Source organism: Saccopteryx leptura, chromosome 3, assembly GCF_036850995.1.
Source record: "Saccopteryx leptura isolate mSacLep1 chromosome 3, mSacLep1_pri_phased_curated, whole genome shotgun sequence".
Taxonomy (NCBI): domain Eukaryota; kingdom Metazoa; phylum Chordata; class Mammalia; order Chiroptera; family Emballonuridae; genus Saccopteryx; species Saccopteryx leptura.
In genome coordinates, this window is record NC_089505.1 from 330,938,519 (window position 1) to 330,961,080 (window position 22,562).

General features: G+C 37.0%; 1 pseudogene; it reads right to left on the bottom strand.

Annotated features, from left to right (window-relative positions):
- Positions 1-358: 358 nt before the first annotated feature.
- Positions 359-22,562, bottom strand: part of LOC136398559 (mitotic spindle assembly checkpoint protein MAD2A-like) — a 70,890-nt pseudogene continuing 48,686 nt past the window's right edge.

A 22,562-nucleotide genomic window follows, 5' to 3' on the forward strand; every position in this document is an offset into this window, starting at 1 on the left:
ACATTTAAATACCTCCCTACTTATATTCTAAGTCAAGCTACTTGACCAAAAGTTCTGATTTAGGAAGGCGTTTAGCTTTATAGCAGAAGTTTTCCCATCTACAGTTTACCACCTTCAAAGGAATTGCCATTACAGTGCTGATGTAATTTGCTGGTTCCTTTTTGAACAGCATGAAAAAACAGTACATCAATTCTATTGAAAGTCAAACAGGTACCAAAAATGGAACAATTATGCACAGTCCAGCATGTTAAATCTTTCCCACCTAAAAACTAACCAATGGAATAAAACATACGAACTATAGTTCACTTAGTTTCAGGAAAATATATTTGAGAGTTATATTATTGTTCACATCTCATCTTCAGTCATGAACAAGGATTTTGTAGGCCACCATGCTTTTTACTTTGTGTATTGTAATAGTGAATGAATGAAGACAGACTTGCTCAGAATTGGTTATGAACTGTAATCCCGACTCTTCCCACTTTTCAGATACAACCAAGTCTTTGTATAGTATAGATTATCAGATCAAATGAACAGGAAACTTCTAACAGTGGCAGAAATGTTGCAGCTGTGATCTGTCTGATCTCTGAGCAGATTTCATCTTGGATAGCATTCTGAGACTTTCCTTGGGTGTACTGTCATCTTTGGCAGTCTTGTCACACTCAATATCAAATTGCCATTTTTCAAGAACCTCATAATCTCAGTAATTGAGATGACTACTACCAGTTTCTGAATAGAACACTTATATAATCAATCTTTTAGTTGTCTCACATTAGGTACTTCATGAACTCAGGTTCAGTGGTTACAAGCAGTCTAAGTCCTGGCCAGTTGCTCAGTCAGTTAGAGCGCCATCTGGATACCATAAGGTTGTGGATTCAATACCGGGCAGGGCATGAGAAGTGACCAATGAATGCGTAATAAGTGAAACAAGAAATGACGTCCTCCTCTCTTTTTTTCTCTTCCTTCCATCCTCTCTCTGTCTCTCTAAAATCAATCCATAAAAAAAAAAAAAAGAGGAGTCTATATTTCTGCTCTTGAGTAAAAGGTTTCAGATGGAAATATGCCTCGCTGATATAAAATGCTGTTGGTGCCAGATGAGAAGAACGAGGCTATGACTTCTCAGAGTGTGTGCCAGTCAGGCCCACATCCCAGGCACCCCCACCACAGACCGCAGGGCGGCTCCCCACCACTGGCTTCCATTTTTTAAATATAATACTTCCATTTCAAATTACACATGCAAATAGCGACTAAGGATAAATAATATTTTGTTAGTTTTAATTTCATTTCATCCTTATAGTAGATATGAATGCAATAATGTTGAACTATGAAAACTACTTTGAATGCTGAGCTCTCCTCATAGCTTTTAATTTTTTAGTCTTTAATAAACTTTATTTTTTAAAGTTTTTTATGTGTACAGAAACACTGAGCGGAAAGTAAGGAGAGTTGGCACATGCCCTCTTCTTTCCCCCAACACACATCCCCCACCAACAATGTCTGGCCCCAGAATGGTACACTTGCTACCATCAGTGAACCTACACTGACCTTTTCTTTTTTTAATGTAATACTTGCAAGTATAAATTGTTCCTTAGAGTGGTCATCCCTGTGCACTGGAAGGCTTCTTAAGGACTGCCTTTATCCAGCTTGTTAGCACAAGGTAGCAGGTCAAGGAACGGGGCCCATCTGTGCATTAGCCTCTCATTATCTATTCAAGATGCAGGAGATTCTTGGAACTGGGCGGACTAGTAAGCATAGTACAACCAGTGTGTCCTGTCTGACTGCCCTTATTCTTGTTCTTTCTACTTCATGAAGTTCTTAAGGGCCTTGAAATGCAGAAGCACAGCCCAACTCAAACAATGGGGTGGGAGACAAAGCCAGCTTCAGAGATGCCAGAGTTTCTGCTGGAGGAACATTTGTGCCAACAAATAATAACACTAGAAGCCATTCAGACTAGGTTCCGGTGAGAGTGGTGAGTGAGCAGCAAAACCTTCCTGCTTTCTTCATTTTGCATGAGCTCGAACTAACTCTGGTGGGGGGGCAGAGCCCCAATCTCCAGTTTTTGTTTCCCCCACCATGCTGGCCCAGTGCCTGTATGTCCTCTGGCCAGACTGCAAGGACAAGCTTGGGGAACCAAGCAGGAAGATTTGGCTAAGCATTAACTTTCAAATGAAGCTCTGTCCTAATTAAAGAAGGGACAGGTGCCAATGGTATATGGGCTTGTATCTGGATGGTTAGCAATTTCAATGCTGATTTCTTTTTTGCAAAGTCACCATGCTTTTACTGACAATATAACTTCTCCCCAAACAACCAGATATCTTAAAAATTAATAGAGGTGAAATTTGAACCTGGGATGTGAAAGTGATTCAAGAACAAGGTCCTAGAGAGCTTCCTAAATATCTTTGTTTATTGATTTACTAAAAGAGGGAGGAAAACATCATATGCACAAGAGATAAAGAGGAAATCTTTTTTTTTTTTTTATTTAGTGAGAGGAGGAGAGGCAGAGAGACAGATTCCTGCATGTGCCCTGACCAGAATCCACCTGGCAAACCCACCAGGGGGCAATGCTCTGCCCATCTGGGTCTGGGGCTATTGCTCCATTTTCAGCAATGGAGCCATTTTTTTTAGCACCTGAGGCAGAGGTAACGGAGGCATTCTCAGCACCTGACGTCAACTTGCTTGAACCAATTGAGCCATAGCTGTGGAGGAGAAGAAAGAGAGAGAGAGAGAGAGAGAGAGAGAGAGAGAGAGAGAGAGAGAAGAGGGAGGGGTGGAGAAGCAGATGGTCACTTCTCCTGTGTGCCCTGACCAGGAATAAAACCCGAGACATCCACACGCTGCGCTGACACTCTACCACTGAGCCAACTGGCCAAGGCCAGAAATTCTTCATTTCCCCCCTAAACTTTTCCATCTAATGTCAATTATCAAGTATTATATTTGTCAAGAAATGCACTATAATCTCATTTTAAGAAATGATAACAAATTAGTAAGCAATTCTCTTGGAGAGTAAATTGAATTGTTTTCAGATATGTTTAAAAAGACAGACTGGCAAGTATACTGTTCTTGAAGGTCCAGTTGGTCTGTGTTCAGCTAGCAGAATAAAACCTTGGGAGAAGATGCATTACCCTGTCTTTCACTTACACAAATTAGACATTTGATTTATAGGGCTGGGGAAAAACCCAGCACTTTTGACTTAAGTTATGGTACTTGATTAACTGGCTCATTTAACTATGAATATAAAAAGTTTGTCTGAAAAGCTGATTTAAATGTGAAGTACTGAACCTGGGGTGACAAGAACTCAATTTGTTCAGCCCTTACATTCATGGGAAAGTCTCTTTTAATGAACCCCATGTCATGTTACACAGAATAGACCAGATTGGCTGAAAGAGACAAGAAACACCCTATGTCTGGGGGTGGAGGGGAAGGTGCTGTTCAGCATTCAAGTATGACCACAACTTGGGTCCTTTCTTGGGAAAAGCTTAACTTTTTCTAACTGATAGCACTTGCCATTCTCAGCTCTCTCCTGTTATACTCTATTTTTAACTATTGCAGAAAATGTCTATAAAATGTTAAACATTAGCACGTAAAACTGCACCCCAGTCCAGTCTTTCCCACCCCTTCACTGTTTTATTATTTTCCTTTTTAAAATAATATTTTATTTAAAATTTATTGTGTTGGCATGGTTTCAAGTGTCTCATTCAATATAACACCCTCATCGCACTGTATGGTACTCCCCTATGCCCTATACAAAGTCTCTATCCACCCCCGTTTCCTTGCCTCTGCCCCCTCCCCTCCACCTCCATCTCGCTTTTCCCTCTGGCTACTGCTACCCTGTTGCTTGTATATAGGTGTTATGTATATATGATTTTGGCTAATCCTTTCACCTTCTTTGATACTGTCCCATCTTCCTCCGTCATTCTGACAGTTCACCTGCTTCTTGTGACCCGGCAACAGGTAAGATTTCCTTATTTTTTATGGCTGCATTACCCACTCATCCACTGATGGACACCTGAGCTGTTTCCAGATCTTGCTGCAATGAACATGAGAGTGAATATCTTCTTTTGAATTAGTGCTTTGAATAATTAGAATATATTCCTAGAAGAAAGATAGCTGGGTCAAAAGGAAGTTCCATTTTTAATTTTTTGAGGAATCTCCATACTGTTTTCCACAGTGGCTGTACCAGTCTGCATTCCCACCAGCAGTGCAGGAGGGTTCTCTTTTCTCCACATCCTTGCCAGCACCTATCATGTGTTGTTTTGTTGATGAGCACCATTCTGACTGGTGTGAGGTGATATCTCATTGTGGTTTTAATCTGCATTTCTCTAAGGATTAGTGCATTTTTTCATATGCTTATTGGCCATCTGTACATCGTCTTTGGAAAAGTATCTATTCAGTTCTTTTGCCCATTTTAAAATTGGATTGTTTACCCTCCTGGAGTTGAGTTTTAGAAGTTCTTTATAAATTTTGGTTATTAACCCCTTATCAGATATATTGGCGAATATGTTCTCCCATTGTGTGGGTTGTCTTTTTATTTTGTTAATGGTGTCTTTTGCTGTGCAAAAGCTTTTTAGTTTGATATAGTCCCATTTGTTTATTTTGTCCTTTATTTCACTTGCCTGTGGAGATAAATTGGCAAAAATATTGCTAAGAAAGATATTGGAGAGTTTACTGCCTGTGTTTTCTTCCAAGATGTTTATGGTTTTGTGAGTTACATTTAAGCCTTTTATCCATTTTGAGTTTATTTTTGTAAATGGTGTAAGTTGGTGGTCTAGTTTTATTTTTTTGCATGTACCTGTCCAATTTTTCCAACATCACTTATTAAAGAGACTGTCTTTATTCCACTGTATGCTCTTACCTCCTTTGTCAAATATCAGTTGTCCATAAAGGTGTGGGTTTATTTCTGGGTTCTCTGTTCTGTTCCATTGATCTATATACCTGTTCTTATGCCAGTACTAAGCTGTTTTGATTACTATGACCTTGTAGTATAACTTGATATCAGGAAGTGTGATACCCCCCACTTTATTCTTCATTTTCAAGATTGCTGAAGCTATTCGTGTTCTTTTTTTGATTCCTTATAAATTTTTTTGAATATTTGTTCTATATCTTTGAAGTATGCCATTGGTATTTCAATAGGAATTGCATTGAATCTATAGATTACTTTGGGTAATATAGAGATTTCAATGGTATTTATTCTTCCTATTCATGAACATGGTATATGCTTTTACTTGTTTGTATCTTTGATTTTTTTTAATGTCATTATTTTTCAAGTACAAAAATTTACCTCCTTGGTTAAATTTACTCCTAGGTACTTTACTTATTTATTTTGCAATAATGAAGGGGATTGTCTCCTTAATTTCTCTTTCGGACAATTTATTGTTGGTGTATAAAAATGCCACTGATGTCTGAATATTAATTTTGTATCCTGCCACCTTGCTGTATTCATTTATCAGGCCTAATAGTTTTTTGACTAAGACTTTAAGGATTTCTATGTACAGTATCATGTAATCAGCAAATAATGATAGTTTTACTCTTCTTTTCCAATTTGGATGCCTTTTATTTCTTCTTCTTGTCTGATTGTTGTGGCTAGAACTTCCAGAACCATGTTTAATAAGAGCAGTGAAAGGGGGGCATCCCTGCCTTGTTCTTGATCTTAAGGGAATTGATTTTAATATTTTCCCACTGAGTATGATGTTGGCTGTGGGTTTGTCATAGATGGCCTTTATTATGTTGAGATATGTTCCCTGTATTTTCACTTTGCCAAGAGTTTCAATCATAAATGGGTGCTGGATTCTATCAAATGCTTTTTCTGCATCTATTGATATAATCATGTAATTTTAATCCTTCCTTTTGTTTATGTGATGAATCACATTGATTGATTTGCAGATATTGTACCAGCTTTGCCTCCCCAGAATAAAACCCACTTGATCATGATGTATGACTTTTTTAATGTAATGCTGGATCTGGTTTGCTAACATTTTGTTGAGAATTTTAACATCTATGTTCATCAGGAATATTGGCCTATAGTTTTCTCTCTTTATAGTGTCCTTACCTGGTTTTGGAATGAAGATAATGCTTGCCTCATAAAAGGAGCTTGGAAATCTTCTCTCTTCTTGAATCATTTGAAATAGCTTGAGAAGGATAGGTGTTAGTTCTTTGAATATTTGGTAAAATTCACCTGTGAAGCCATCTGGTCCAGGACTTTTGTTTGCTGGGAGTTTTTTTGATAACTATTTCAATTTCATTATTGCAATCAGTCTGTTTAGGTTTTTTAATTCTTCCAGGTTGAGTTTTGGAAAATTGTATATTTCTAGGAATTTATCCATTTTTACCTAGGTTGTCCAATTTTTTGGCATATAGGTCTTTATAGTATTTTCTTACAATCCTTTGTATTTCTGTGGAGTCAGCTGTTACTTCTCTACTTTTATTTCTAATTTTATATATTTGAGTCCTCTCTCTCTCTCTTTGTATGAGTCTGGTTAAAGGTTTGTCAATCTTGTTTACTTTTTCAAAGAACCAGCTCTTAGTTTCATTGATCTTTTGTATTTTTTTTTAGCCTCTATGTCATTTATTTCTGCTCTGATTTTTATTTTTTCTTTCCTTCTACTTCCTCTGGGTTTTATTTGTTGTTCTTTTTCTATTTCTTTTAGATGCAGAGTTAAATTTTTTATTTGAGATTTTCCTTGCTTCTTAATGTATGCCTGCAATGCCATGAAATTCCCTCTCAGGATTGCTTTTGCTGTGTCTCATAAATTTTGAGTTGTTGTATGTTCATTTTCATTTGTTTTAAGGAAATTTTTTATTTCTTTCTTGATCTTATTGTTAACCAATTTGTTATTTAATAACATGCTATTTAACCTTCAAGTGTTTAAATGCTTTTCAGTTTTTTCATTGTAGTTGATTTCTAGTTGAATGCCATTGTGATCAGAGAAGATGCTTGATATGATTTCAGTCTTCTTAAATTTACTGAGACTCATTTTGTGTCCTAACATGTGGTCTATCCTAGAGAATGTACCATGAGCACTTGAAAAAAATGTATATTCTGCTGCTTTGGTCTAAAAGCTTCTGAAGATATCAATTAAATCCAGTTGATCTAGTGTGTCATTTAAGGCTGCTGTCTCTTTAATTTTCTGTCAGGAGGATCTATCCATCAATGTTAGTGGGGTATTAAAATCTCTTACTATTATAGTATTGCTGTTGATCTTGCCCTTTATGTCCATCAAAATCTGCTTTACATATTTAGGTACTCCTACATTAGGCACATAAATATTTACAATGGTTATATCCTCCTGTTGGATTGCTCCCTTTATCATTATGTAGTGACTTTCTTTATCTTTTACTATAGCCTTTGTTTTAAGGTCTGTTTTGTCAGATATAAGTATTACTATTCCAGTTTTTTTCATTTCCATTTGCATGAAATACTTTTTTCTATCCCTTCACTTTCAATCTATGTGTATCTTTTATTCTGAAGTAGACCTCTTGTAGACAGCATATGTATAGGTCCTGTTTTCTTTTTTTTAATCTTATTTTTATTAATTTAATGCAGTGACATTGATAAATCAGGGTACATATGTTCCGAGAAAATATCTCAAGATTATTTTGACATTTGATTATGCTGTATACCCCTCACCCAAAGTAAAATTGTCTTCTGTCACCTTCTATCTGGTTTTCTTTCTGGCCCTCCCCTCCCCCTCCCCCTTCCCTCTCCTTCCTCACCCCCTCCCCACCCCTTCACCCCAACTTCTGTTACCATCACATTCTTGTCCATGTCTCTGAGTCTCATTTTTATGTCCCATATCTATGTGGATTTATATAGTTCTTAGTTTTTTCTGATTTACTTACTTCACTTCGTATAATATTATCAAGGTCCATCCATGTTATTGTAAATGATCCTATGTCATCATTTCTTATGGCTGAGTAGTATTCCATAGTATATATGTGCCAAAGATTTTTAATCCTCTTATCCTCTGACGGACATTTGGGCTGTTTCCAGCTCTTCGCTATTGTGAACAATGCTACCAAAAACATGGGGGTGCATTTCTCCTTTTGGAGTCATTCTATGGTGTTCTTGGGGTATATTCCTAAAAGTGGGATAGCTGGGTCAAAAGGTAGTTCGATTTTCAGTTTTTTGAGGAATCTCCATACTGTTTTCCACAGTGGCTGTATGAGTCTGCATTCCCACCAGCAGTGCAGGAGGGTTCCCTTTTCTCCACATCCTCACCAGCACTTATTCTGTGTTGTTTTGTTGATGAGCGCCATTCTGGCTGGTGTGAGGTGATATCTCATTGTGGTTTTAATTTGCATTTCTCTAATGATTAGTGATGTTGAGCATTTTTTCATATGCCTATTGGCCATCTGTATGTCCTCTTTGGAGAAATGTCTATTCATTTCTTTTGCTCATTTTTGGATTGGATTGTTTGTCTTCCTGGTGTTGAGATTTACAAGTTCTTTATAAATTTTGGTTATTAACTCCTTATCAGACGTATTGTCAAATATGTTCTCCCATTGTGTAGTTTGTCTTTTTATTCTGTTCTTATTGTCTTTAGCTGTGCAAAAGCTTCTTAGTTTGATATACTCCCATTTGTTTATCCTGTCTTTTATTTCCTTTGCCCGTGGAGATAAATTAGGAAATATATTGCTCCGAGAGATGTCGGAGAGCTTACTGCCTATTTTTCTTCTAAGATGCTTATGGTTTTATGACCTACATTTAAGTCTTTTATCTATTTTGAGTTTATTTTTGTGAGTGGTGTAAGCTGGTGATCTAGTTTCATTTTTTTTGCAGGTACCTGTCCAATTTTCCCAACACCATTTGTTAAAGATACTGTCTTTATTCCATTGTATTTCCTTACCTCCTTTGTCAAATATCAGTTGTCCATAAAACTCTGGGTTTATTTCTGGGTTCTCTGCTCTGTTCCATTGATCTATATGCTTGTTCTTATGCCAGTACCAGGCTGTTTTGAATACAGTGGCCTTGTAATATAACTTGATATCAGGAAGTGTGATACCTCCCACTTTCTTCTTCTTTTTTATGATTGCTGAGGCTATTCGTGTCCTCTTTTGGTTTCATATAAATTTTTGGAATATGTGATCTATATCTTTGAAGTATATCATTGGTATTTTAATTGGTATTTCATTGAATTTATAGATTGCTTTGGGTAATATAGACATTTTAAGGATGTTTATTCTTCTTAACCATGAGCATGATATATGCTTCCACTGTTTGTATCTTTCTTGATTTCTTTTATCAATGCTTTGTAATTTTCAGAGTACAAGTCTTTAGTCTCCTTGGTTAAGTTTACTCCTAGGTACTTTATATTTTTGGTTGTAATTGTGAAGGGGATTTTTTCCTTAATTTCTCTTTCTGACTGTTCATTGTTGGCGTATAAAAATGCCTCTGATTTCTGAGTATTGATTTTATATCCTGCCACTTTGCTGAACTCATTTATCAGGTCCAGTAGTTTTTTGACTGAGACTTTAGGGTTTTCTATATACAATATCCTATCATCTGCAAATAATGATAGTTTTACTTCTTGTTTTCCAACTTGAATGCCTTTTATTTCTTCTTCTTCTTGTCTGATTGCCGTGGCTAGGACTTCCAGGACTATGTTAAATAAGAGTGGTGAAAGGGGGCACCCCTGCCTTGTTCCTGATCTTAAGGGGATTGCTTTTAATTTTTGCCCATTGAGTATGATGTTGGCTGTGGGTTTCTCATAGATGGCTTTTATCATGTTGAGGTATGTTCCCTGTATTCCCACTTTGCTGAGAGTTTTGATCATGAATGGGTGCTGGATTTTATCAAATGCTTTTTCTGCATCTATTGACATTATCATATGGTTTTTCTCCTTCTTTTTGTTTATGTGATGAATCACACTGATTGATTTACGAATATTGTACAAGCCTTGCCTCCCCAGAATAAATCCCACTTTATCATGGTGTATGATTTTTTCCATATATTGTTCGATCCAGTTTGCTAATATTTTGTTGAGGATTTTAGCATCTATATTCATCAGAGAGATTGGCCTATAATTTTCTTACTTTGTGTTGTCTTTGCCTGGTTTTGGAATCAGAATTATGCTCGCCTCATAAAAGGAGCTTAAAAGTCTTCCTTCCTCTTGAATTTTTTGAAATAGTTTGAGTAGGATAGGAGTTAGTTTTTTTTTGAATATTTGGTAGAATTCAGTTGTGAAGCCATCAGGCCCAGGACTTTTCTTTGTTGGAAGTTTTTTGATAACTGTTTCAATCTCACTTGGTGTAATCAGTCTGTTTAGGTTTTCTGATTCTTCCAGATTGATTTTTGGAAGATTATATGTTTCCACAAATTTGTCCATTTCATCTAGGTTATCTAGTTTTTTGGCATACAGTTCTTCATAGTATTTTCTTACAATATTTTGTATTTCTGTTGTGTCAGTTATTTCTCCGCTCTCATTTCTAATTTTATTTATTTGAGTCCTCTCTCTCTTTTTCTTGGTGAGTCTAGTTAAAGGTTCATCGATCTTGTTTACCTTTTCAATGAACCAGCTCCTAGTTTCATTTATCCTCTGTATTGTTTCTTTAGCCTCTATGTCATTTATTTCCACTCTGATCTTTATTATTTCCTTCCTTTTACTACATTTGGGCTTTACTTGCTGTTTTTTATCTAGTTCTTTTAGATGCAGGTTTAAGGTGTTTATTTGAGCTTTTTCTAGCTTCGTAAAGTGTGCCTGTATTGCTATGAACTTCCCTCTCAGTACTGTTTTTGCTGTGTCCCATAAATTTTGAGTTGTGGTATGCTCATTTAACAACCTGCTATTTAGTTTCCTTGTGTTTGAGAATTTTTGAGCTTTTCTGTTGTGGTTCATTTCTAGTTTCATGCCGTTGTGATCGGAGAAAGTGCTTGATATGATTTCAATCTTCTTAAATTTGTTGAGAGCACTTTTGTGCCCTAACATGTGGTCTATCCTAGAGAATGTACCATGAGCACTTGAAAAGAATGTATATTCTGCTGCTTTAGGGTGAAAGGTTCTGAAGATATCTATTAAATCAAGTTGATCTAGTGTGTCCAATAAGTCTGCTGTTTCTTTGTTAATTTTCTTTCTTGAGGATCTATCTAGTGATGTTAGTGGAGTATTGAAATCCCCTACTATTATAGTATTGCTGTTGATCTCGCCCTTTAAATCCATCAGTCTGCTTTATATATTTAGGTGCTCCTATATTAGGTGCATAGATATTTATAATAGTTATATCTTCCTGTTGGATTACTCCCTTTATCATTATGTAGTGGCCTTCTTTATCTCTTACTATATCCTTTGTTTTAAAGTCCACTTTGTCTGATATAAATATTGCTACCCCAGCTTTTTTTTTCATTTCCATTTGCATGAAATGTTTTTTTCCATCCTTTTACCTTCAATCTATGTGTATCTTTTGTTCTAAGGTGTGTCTCTTGTAGACAGCATATGTATGGCTCCTGTTTTCTTATCCATGCAGCTACCCTATGTCTTTTGATTGGATCATTTAATCCATTTACATTTAAGGTTATTATTGATATGTAGTTGTTTATTGCCATTTTATTCTTTGAAGCTGTATTCCTTTTTTGCTATATTTTTTTCACACTTTAATTTGTTTACAACAGGCCCCTTAACATTTCCTGCAGCATTGGTTTGGTTGTCATGAATTCCTTGAGTTTTTTTTGTCTGGGAAGCTTTTTATTTCTCCTTCGATTTTAAACGATAGCCTTGCTGGATAAAGTAGTCTTGGTTGTAGGTTCTTGTTCTGCATTACTTTGAATATTTCTTGCCATTACCTTCTGGCCTCAAGTGTTTCTGTTGAGAAGTCGATGTCATCCTTATGGGGGCTTTTTTGTAGGTGATAGCTTTTTTTTTCTCTTGCAGCTTTTAATATTTTCTCTTTATAGCTTAGCTTTGGTATTTTAATTATGATGTGTCTTGGTGTAAGTTTCTTTGGGTTTCTCTTTAATGGAGTCCTCTGTGCTTCTTGAACTTGTGAGAGTTTCTCCTGCATCAATTTAGGGAAGTTTTCATCTATGATATGATTGAACAAAGTCTCTATCCCTTGTTCCTTTTCTTTTTCTTCAGGAACCCCTATGATGTGGATGTTACTACTCTTCATGTTGTCACAGAGCTCTCTACGAGTTTCCTCAGACTTTTTGAGTCTCTTTTCTTTTTTCTTCTCTGCTTTCATGCCTTCATTGAAGTTGTCCTTTAACACACTGATTCAATCCTCAGCTCTATCTATCCTGTTTTTAATTCCTTCCATTGTGGTCTTTATTTCCGATATTGTATTTGTCATCTCCAACTGATTCTTTTTCATACTTGCTATTTCTTTATTTAGGTGTTCATAATGACCATCCATTGTTGTTCTAAGATCCCTAAGCATCCTTACAATCGTTATTTTGAACTCCGCATCTGGAAGTTTGATTATTTTCATATCACTCAGTTCATCTTCTGAAGGTGTCTCTTGTGGTTTCTTTTGGATTGCACTCCTTTGTCTTCTCATCCTCTTTTTGGGGTGTTTTATTTATAGAGTTGGTTGAGTCTAGGCTTGGTGTTGTCTGCCTCCAGTTTTCAGTTGTGTTATTCCTAGGTCTTCTTGGGTTGTTATCAGCTATTATTTGTAATCCATTTTCGGATTTGGGCTGCTTTGAAGTCTTGATTTGTTTGTTTTCTTAACAGGTGATAGTCTTGTTTACTGATTTCAGCAGGGGGCTTCCTTGAAACTGCATCCAGGCATGCAATGGGTGTAACCTGAGACTCTGAAGGCTTCTTCCATCAACTAATCTCTCTGGGGGCAGGGTGTTTTCTCAGCTTCAGTAGGGGGAGGTGTATCTCAGATCTCCATGGAGACCTGAGTTACTGCCCCTCCTCCCCACTCTTGTTTTCAGCTGTGTCTTGTTGCGGTGATTGGAGCTGGAGAGATGTCTAGAGATCTCTGATCCGGAGCAATTCAGTACTGTTTTTTGGAAGGGTCAGTCCCTCCTTCAGCTATGGCTGCCTCCAGCACGGATGAGTCAGCTTTTTTAGGTTGTCTCCTGCATTCCTTAGCCCCTCAAAGTCTGTCCCTCTCTCCCTCCTTTCCACTTGGGAGATAAGCTGGTCTTTTCAACACACCTCACTCCCTGGTCACCAGGCAAGTGCCTATGAGCAGTATTTTCTGCTCTTTTCCCTGGAATGAGATCCCCTCTGGGCTCTCAGCCTCATGCTCCCCCCCCCCCCCCCGTTCCTGTAAGCAGGGGAGATTCAGGTGCTCCCTACCAGGTTTGATGTGGCTTCTTCTTTGCTCCTTGGTTTTTGAGAGCTGTTCTTTTAGTCCAGAGTTGATTTTTCATGCTGATTTTTCCTAAATTGATTTGTATTCCAGTTTGGTGGTGAGAGCTGGGCGTCTGTGCGTCTGCCTACTCTGCTGCCATCTTCTAATCTCTCTCATTATAGTTTTGATTTGCATTTCTCTAATAGCTAGTGAAGATGAGCATCTTTTCATATATCTATTGACCATTTGTATTTCATCTTGGGAGAAGTGTCTGTTCATGTCCTCTTTCCATTTTTTTATTGGATTGTTTGCTTGTTTGTTGCTGAGTTTTGTGAGTTCTTGTATATTTTGGATATTAGGCCCTTATCTGAGCTATTGTTTGCAAATATCATCTCCCATTTAGTTGGCAGCCTATTTGATTTGTTGACAGTTTCTTTTTCTGTGCAGAGGCTTCTTAGTCTGATGTAGTCCCATTCACTTATCTTTGCCTTCACTTCCCTTGCCTTTGAAGTCAAATTCATAAAATGTCCTTTATGACCAAGGTCCATGAATTTAGTACTTATGTTTTCTTCTATGTAATTTATTGTTTCAGATCTTATATTAAAGTCTTTGATCTATTTTGAATTAATTTTTGTGCAAGGAGTTAAACTATAGTCAAGTTTCATTCTTTTGCATGTAGTTTTCCAATTTCCCCAGCACCATTTATTGAGAGGCTTTCTTTTTTCCATTGTATGTTTTTGGCTCCTTTATCAAAGATGATTTGACCATATATATGTAGTTTTATTTCTGGACTTTCTATTCTGTTCCATTAGTCTGAGTGTCTATTTTCCTGCCAATACCATGCTGTTTTGATTATCATGGCTCTGTAGTATAATGTGAAGTCAGGTATTGTAATGCCTCCAGCTTTGTTTTTTTCTTTAGGATTACTTTGGCTATTCAGGGTTTTTTATAGTTCCATATAAACCTGATGATTTTTTGCTCCATTTCTTTAAAAAATGACATTGGGATTTTGATGGGAATTGCATTAAATTTGTATAGTGCCTTGAGTAATATGGCCATTTTAACTAAATTGTTTCTTCCTATCCAAGAACAAAGAATGTTTTTTTATTTCATTGTGTCTTTTTTAATTTCCTTTAATAATGCTTTGTAATTTTCATCATATAGGTCATATACATTTTTTGTTATGTTTATTTCTAGGTATTTTATTTTTTTGTTGCAACCGTAAAAGGGATTATTTTTTTGAGTTCATTTTCTGAAGTTTTATTGTTGGCATATAAGAAAGCAATAGACTTTTGTATATTAATTTTGTATCCTGTGACCTTACTGTATTGCTTTATTGTTTCTAATAGCCTTGCTGTGGAGTCTTTGGGGTTTTCTATATCATCTGCAAAAAATGAAATCTTTACTTCTTCTTTCACATTATGAATGCCTTTTATTTTTTTTTCTCTTGTCTGATTGCTCTGGCTGGAACTTCCAGCACTATATGGAACAGGAGTGGACAGAGTGGGCAGCCTTGTCTTTTTCCTGGTTTTAGAAGAAAAGTTTTCAGTTTTTGCCACTTAATATGATGTTAACTGATGATTTGTCATAAATAGCCTTTATTATGTTGAGATATTTTCCTTCTATATCCATTTTGTTGAGTGTTTTAAAATAAAATGATGTTGTATTTTATTGAATGCCTTTCTGCATCTATTGATAGGATCATATGGTTTTTGTTCTTTGTTTTGTTGATATGGTGTATTATATTAATTGTTTTACATATGTTAAACCATCCTTGTGATTCTGGGGTGAATCCCACTTGATCATGATGAATTATTTTTTTAATGTGATGTTGTATTTGATTTGATAGTATTTTGTTTAGCATTTTTGCATCTGTACTCATTAGAGATATTGGTCTGTAGTTTTTTTTGTGTGTGTTGTCCTTGCCAGGTTTTGGTATGAGAGTTATGTTGGCCTCATAAAATGTGTTTGGAAGTATTGCTTCTTCAATTTTTTTGGAAGACTTTGAGAAGGATAGAAACCAAATCTTCTTTGAATATTGATAGTATTTACTAGTATAGCCGTCTGGCCCTGGACTTTTATTTTTGGGGAGGTTTTTGATAGTTTTTTCTATTTCCTCCCTGCTTATATGTTTGTTTAGGCTTTCTGCTTCTTCATGATTCAGTCTAAGAAGATTGTATTGTTCTAGGAATTTATCCATTTTTTCTAGATTGTTAAATTTGGTGGCATATAGTTTTTCATAGTATTCTACCATAATCCTTTGTATATCTATGATATCTGTGGTAATATCTCTTTCATTTTGGATTTTGTTTATGAGTCCTTTCTCTTTTTTCCTTAGTGAGTCTTGCCAAGGGTTTGTCAATATTTTTTACCTTTTTAAAGAACCAACTCCTTGTTTTATTAATTTTTCTCTACTCTCTATTTCACTTATTTCTGCTCCAAATTTTATTATTTCCTTTCTTCTGCTGGTTTTGAATTGCCCCCACCCCTTTTTTTTCTAGTTTTTAAAGATGTGATGTTAAGTTTTTTACTTGGGCTCTTTCTTGCTTGTTCATATAAGCCTATAATGATATGAACTTCCCTCTTTTTACTGCTTTTGCTGCATCCCAAAGATTCTGATATGTCGTGTTGTCATTTTTGTTTGTATATATCTTTTGATCTCTGCTTTTATTTTTTTCTTTGACCTAGTCATTTTTTAGAAGTATGTTTTTTAATTTACACAATTTTGTGGGTTTGTTTACTTCTTTTTTGAAGTTGAATTCTAGTTTCAAAGCTTTATGGTCAGAAAATATGCTTGGTATAATTTGAATCTTCCTGAATTTGTTGATGTTAGTTTTGTGGCCCAACATATGGTCAATTCTTGAGAATGTTCCATGTACACTGAAGAAAAATGTATACTCTGACATTTTGGGGTGAAATGTCCTGTAGATGTCTATCATATCCAATTGTTCTAGTGTTTTGTTTAAGGCCAATATTTCTTTATTGATTTTCTTTTTGGATGAATGATCTAGAGCTATCAGTGTTAAATCGAGGTTTTCAAGTATGATTGTATTTTTGTCAGGGTTTTTTTTTTTTTTTTTCAGAGACAGAGAGAGAGAGTCAGAGAGAGGGATAGATAGGGATAGACAGACAGGAATGGAGAGAGACAAGAAACATCAATCATCAGTTTTTCATCATGACACCTTAATTGTTCATTGACTGCTCTCTCATATGTGCCCTGACCTTGGGCCTTCAGCAGACTGAGTGACCCCTTGCTCAAGCCAGCGACCCTGGGTCCAAACTGGTGAGCTTTGCTCAAAGCAGATGAGCCTGTGCTCAAGCTGGCGACCTTGGGGTCTTGAACCTGGGTCCTCCGCATCACAGTCTGACACTCTATCCACTGCGCCACCGCCTGGTCAGGCTGTCGGTTTTTATTTTTAGATCAGTTAGTAGATGTCTTATATGCTTTGGTGCTCCTTGGTTTTGTGCATATATATTAAGAAGTGTTATGTCTTCTTGATTCAATGTCCCCTTTATCATTATGAAATGACCATCTTTGTCTCTGACTACCTTTGTTGTCTTTAATCAGCATTGTTAGATATGAATATGGTTACATCTGTTTTTCTTTGGATATTATTTGATTGGAGAGTCATTTTTCCAACCTTTTACTTTAAATCTGTTTTTATCCTTATATTGTAGCTTCGATGTGTTTCTTGAAGGCAGGATACAGTTGGATATTCTTTCTTGATCCACTCTGCTACTCTGTACATTTTTATTAGTGAGTTCAATCCATTTAAATTTAATGTAATTATTGACACTTGAGGATTTCCTATTGCCATTTTATATATTGCTTTCTGATTGCTCTCTTTCTTGTTTGATTCTTCTCTTAGTTTTTCTGTCATTTGTTTTTGTTTGGTTGTATTCCATACTTCTTTCCTCTGTTTCTTCTTTTTTTAAGCTATGTGTTTCAGTAGTGGTAATATCAGGGGTGGTTTCCATTAGGTAATAAAAGAATATATATCATATTTATTGTAGTCTATTATCTCATGAGTGCTTCTGCACTCCATCCTCCTTTGCTAATGCTAGTCTTTGTCTTCTCCCCATTTTTGTTTTTGTTGTCACAGATTATTCTTATTTTTATTTGATCTTGTTGGAGCTTTTACTTATGATATTGTTTTGTTTTATTCTTTGTATTTGGTTGGATAACACCTTTTAATATTTCCCGAAGTGGGAATTTTCTAGTGATAAATTTTCTCGTACACTCTATATCTGTGAATGTTTTTATTTCCCCTTCATATTTGAAAAATAGTTTTTTTGTTTGTTTGTTTGTTTTTGTATTTTTCTGAAGTTGGAAACAGGGAGGCAGTCAGACAGACTCCTGCATGCACCCAACCAGGATCCACCCAGCATGCCCACCAGGGGGCGATGCTCTGCCCATCCCGGGCATTGCTCTGATGCAACCAGAGCCATTCTAGTGCCTGAGGCAGAGGCCACAGAGCCACCCCCAGTGCCCGGGCCAACTTTGCTCTAATGGAGCCATGGCTGCGGGAGGGGAAGAGAGAGACAGAGAGAAAGGAGAGAGGGAGGGGTGGAGAAGCAGATGGGCGCCTCTCCTGTGTGCCCTGGCTGGGAATTGAACCCGGGACTCCTGCACGCCAGGCCGATGCTCTACCACTGAGCCAACCGGCCAGGGCCTGAAGAATAGTTTTGATGGCTATAGTATTCTTGGCTAGAAGTTCCTCTAATTCAGTACTTTAAATATTGGGGTCCACTCTTCTGGCTTGTAGAGTTTCTGCTGAGAAATCTGATGATAGCCTAATAAGCCTTCCTTTATATGTTGTATTCTTTTTTTCCTTGGCTGCCTTGAGGATTTTTTCTTTGTCATTGATTTGGATAATTTCATTATGATGTTCCTTGGAGTAGGTCTGTTTGGGTTAAAGTAACGCGATGTTCTGTTTGCTTCTTTGATTGGAGGCTCTAATTCACCAGCTTGGGAAGTTCTTATTATTTGTTTGAATATGTTCTCCATTCCTTTTTCTCTCTCTTCTCCTTCTTATATACCCAATATTCTTATATTGCTTTTTCTGATGGAGTCAGACAATTCTTGTAGGGCTTTTTCATTTTTTTTTAAGTTATGAGTCTCTCTCCTCTTCTCTCTGTAGTATCTCTAGTTCCCTGTCTTCTGTGACACTAATTATCTTCTCTATCTAGCCTGTTCTATTAGCTAAGCTTGTTACTTCATTTTTCAGTTAATGTATTGAGTTTTTGATCTCTGTTTTGTTCCTTTTTATAGTTTCAATTTCCTTGGTGAAGTACTCTTTTTGTTCATTAAATTGTTTTTTGAGCTCACTAAATTGACTTTCAGTGCTTTCTTATATTTCACTGAGTATTTTTAAAACTTCAATTTTGAATTCTCTGTCATTTAACTCCAAGGTTTCCAAGTTATTGAAATTTTTTTCTAGAGATTTTTCATCATCTATCTGAGCTACTTCTCTTTTTTTGTATTCATGATATTTGATTTGTTTTTCCTTAGTGGAATTTGAGAGTGGTATTGTTAATAACACTAATAAGAGATAATTAAGAAATAAAATAAAAATTGAAAAAATACAGTGAAAAGTGAAAATTCTGTGATGATAAGTGGAACAAAAACTATAGAGAATTAGAAGCAGGAACTGAGGAAAATTAAAAAAAGAGAAAAAGTGAAGTAAAAAGCAAAATGCCACAAAAATAAATGAGTCCAAAATATAATAATTTGATGATAAATGATGTTCAGATGAAAGCAAAAAAAAAAAAAGGAGATAAAAAAGAAAAAAGAATAAACAGGAAGAGAGAAAAAAGAGAAAAAGAAAGAAAAAAGAAAGAGAAAAAATAACAAAAACAAAAACAAACAAACAAAAAAGAAGTAAAGGTTTCTGAAATAAAACCCTCACAAAAAACAAGAATGAAAAGTATAACAACTATGGATAATGAAGTTCAAAAAAAAAGAAAGAGAAAGGGAAGAAGAAAATATGACAAAAAGCTTTTAAAAATGTAATTTTTTTTCCTGATTTTGAGAGATAACTTCTTTCTTTTTTGGGGGGGGGGTGGCACTGTACTACACATTTTGCCTCTGTGGGGCTCTTAGGAAGAAGTCTGCTGGTGTGTTGCTGTGGTAATGATGTAGGCTGGGCCTCAGTTTCATTGGTAGGTGGGGCTAGTTAGGATTTTGCAATTTTATGGCTCTAGCAATGACAGTCTCAGTTCTCCAGGTGCCTCTCCCCATGTCCCTTGCACCAGAGCTAGCAGCCTAGCGACTTAGCTGTGGGGTCCACTTCAGCCAATGTTTGCACAGCAAAGGGAGCTATGCACAACCAGGTCCTTTCTCCAGTACTGCTCAAAGCACAGTTCTGGGCAAGGCAGTGGCAGTGAGAGCTACCAGTGAGAGTAGGCAGGGTCGGGCACAGATCAAGCACCTTTCTGCTATACACAAGCAAAATTCTATGGGCCAGCAGGCAGATCTAATATGCCTCAGTGCACTGTGGGTCTGATCTTTATGGGCTTCTTGTAAGTGCTGTTGGGAGCCCACAGTAGGGTATGTGTGTGTCTAGCTCCCATGACTCCAGCAATGCACACAGATGCTTGCACTGGCCCATGGAGGCACCCAGCATTGGCAGTCTCAAGCTAAGGACTTCGGCCTGTGTTTACACCCAGCACTGGTGATCATGGAGCTGGGAATGCCCAAAGACGCTCGCCGTGGCCCACGCAGGTGCCTAGCCTCGATAATCTTGGGCTAAGCACTTTGGCCCATGCGCACGCCCAGTACCTGTGATGCCAGGTGGAGCCTTTCACACAGCACCAGTAATCTTGGAGCCTGGAATGCACAAAGATGCTAGCACTGGCCCACGCGGGCACCCTGCACTGGTAATTTTAGGTGGAACCCACAGCCCATGCGCACCCAGCATCCATGATCTAGGCAGAGCCGATGAGTTCTTTCTTTCTGTTTGAACACCTACCCAAACTCAGCTCGTTCTCCACTATCTCAGTCTCTCCTCTTCACCCAGCTCCAAACAAAAGTGCCCCTTCCTCAGATCAGTGAGGAAAGCGAAATATCCCATCCTCTGTCTTTTTCCTTCTGAGTGGATTATTTTTTCAGTCACCTTTTCACCCAATCATACCTTTGTCTGGTGTGTGTATATCTCAGGTGCTCCTGAAATTTTTTCTCTGTCTTTAGTTGTTAAATTTGTTGAAATTTCTAGGGGAGAGGATGGGAACATCCCTCACACTGCCATTTCTCTGACATCACTCATTCCTCCTGTTACTTTCTTGTATTAGCTGACCATACACACTGAAAATGATGTTGAAGGAAAGGGGAAGAAGAAGCAATCCACTTGTTTCCATCCTTCCTTGTTAGTAAGCTGAAAAGAAAGAGGGCTGCTACTCTGCTTTGTATTAAGAAGTGAAATAAAATTAGTTGAGTTAGTTCTGTGCAGCATTTCCACTGTTCTGTTAATGAACTAACTACGTCTGCATGTACCAACTCTGAAGTGAAAATTTTGTAAAATTCTTTTATATTTGTATTTAAAACTGGCATTGCACCAAAAAAGATGAACAGTAAAATTCATGATAATACTTTAAAATTTACTTTTTCTTTACTGAGGATAATATTATACCTGACTTGTGGTGGCACAGTGAGCAGAGCATTGACCTGAAAAACTGAGGTCACCAGTTTGAAACCCCAGGCTTGCCCAGTCAGGGCACATATGAGAAATAATCAACCAACAACCGAAGTGAAGCAACTATGAGTTGAGTTGATGTTTCTCCCCCTTATCTTCCTCTCTCTCTCTCTTAAAATCAATAACATCTTTAGAAAATTTTAAAAAGAGAGAGAGCAATGTTAAATTGCAATAAATACTCATGGATGAAAGGAAAAAGCTTTATATTTTAGTATTCATTTTTTTATTAAACTTTTTTTAAAAAGAGATTTTATTTATTGATTTTAGAGAGAGGAGAGAGAAAGGTGGTGGTGGAGAAGAGGGAAACATCAACTCATAGTTGTTGCTTCTCATGTGTGGTTTGAATGCACAAGCCCAGGGTTTCAAACCAGTGACCTCGGCATTCCAGGCCAATGCTTTACCCACTGTACCACCTCAGGTCAGGCTATATTTTAGTATTCATTATGGCACTTTTTCTTACTTTATAAGCAAGGAGCCCTAAAATTATGTAGCCAGACATGGTTGTCATGACTATGGTTAAATAAATCAATCCAACCTGTCAAATTTTGGGGAGATATTTCTAAAATTACTAGGAAGTCCAACTTACTAACAAATTGCATTCCACCTTACTTTATAAGACAGTTACTTGGAACTTGGCATGTACTTTCTTATAGGATCACTCCTTTGAATAGTTGTCTGGTTTTCAAGCTAGCTCACAAAAGCTTACTAAAATGATATAGTGACTGTCTTCAGTATATTTGAATGTTGGATTAATGTAGCTGAAATGCATTAGTGGTATTCACCAAGTATAGTCACTCCTCAGCATCTGGGGAGATTGGTTCCATGACTCCTTAGATACCAAAATCTGAGGATGCTTAAGTTCCTTGTATAAAATGGTACAGTATTTGCATATAACCTATATTTATTTGCATGTAGACTGCAGGAGGGTATGCCTACACATTACTTCATTCCTGTGGATTTACTGCAGTGCTTGGTGTGTGGCAAATTCAAATTCTGCTTTTTGGAATTATCTGGCTTTTTCCCCCCAAATATTTTTGATCTGCATTGGTTGAATACTCTGATGTAAAACCCATGGATACAGAAGGCAAACTATTGTACTGCAGGGTTGCACGTAGCAGTTGGGCGGGGCCATAGAAATCTGGTTGGTTCTGGACAATTAGCTCTAAACACTGGAATGTGCCACACTGAGACAGAGTGTGGACAGAGACATTTAGTGGACAGTGTGAGACCCTCTGAGGTGCTCTTTCCCTTCTGTCACAGTGCCTGACAATATCCGAGGGATGGCTGCTCCATCAGTCTGGCAACTAGCTGGCAAGAGGATGACACAGAGCAGAGCCCCAGTGTACTGTGATGGTATAGGCTGACACACTTGGATAATAAAGTTATCATTTACTTAGAGTTCTTTGATTGCAAGTAGTAGAAACAAATTCTGCCATGATCAGTAGCTTATTTGGTTTGAATGTCATCCTGATATGTCAAGGTTGCAGTTTGATCCCTGTTCAGGGCACATACCAGAATTAATCAATTAATTCATAAATAAGTGAAACAAGAAATCCATCTCTCTCTCTCTATTCCTCTCTCTCTAAAATCAATTAAAAAAACAAACCAGTTTTAGCTAATTAAAGCAAAATGGGTTAGCTT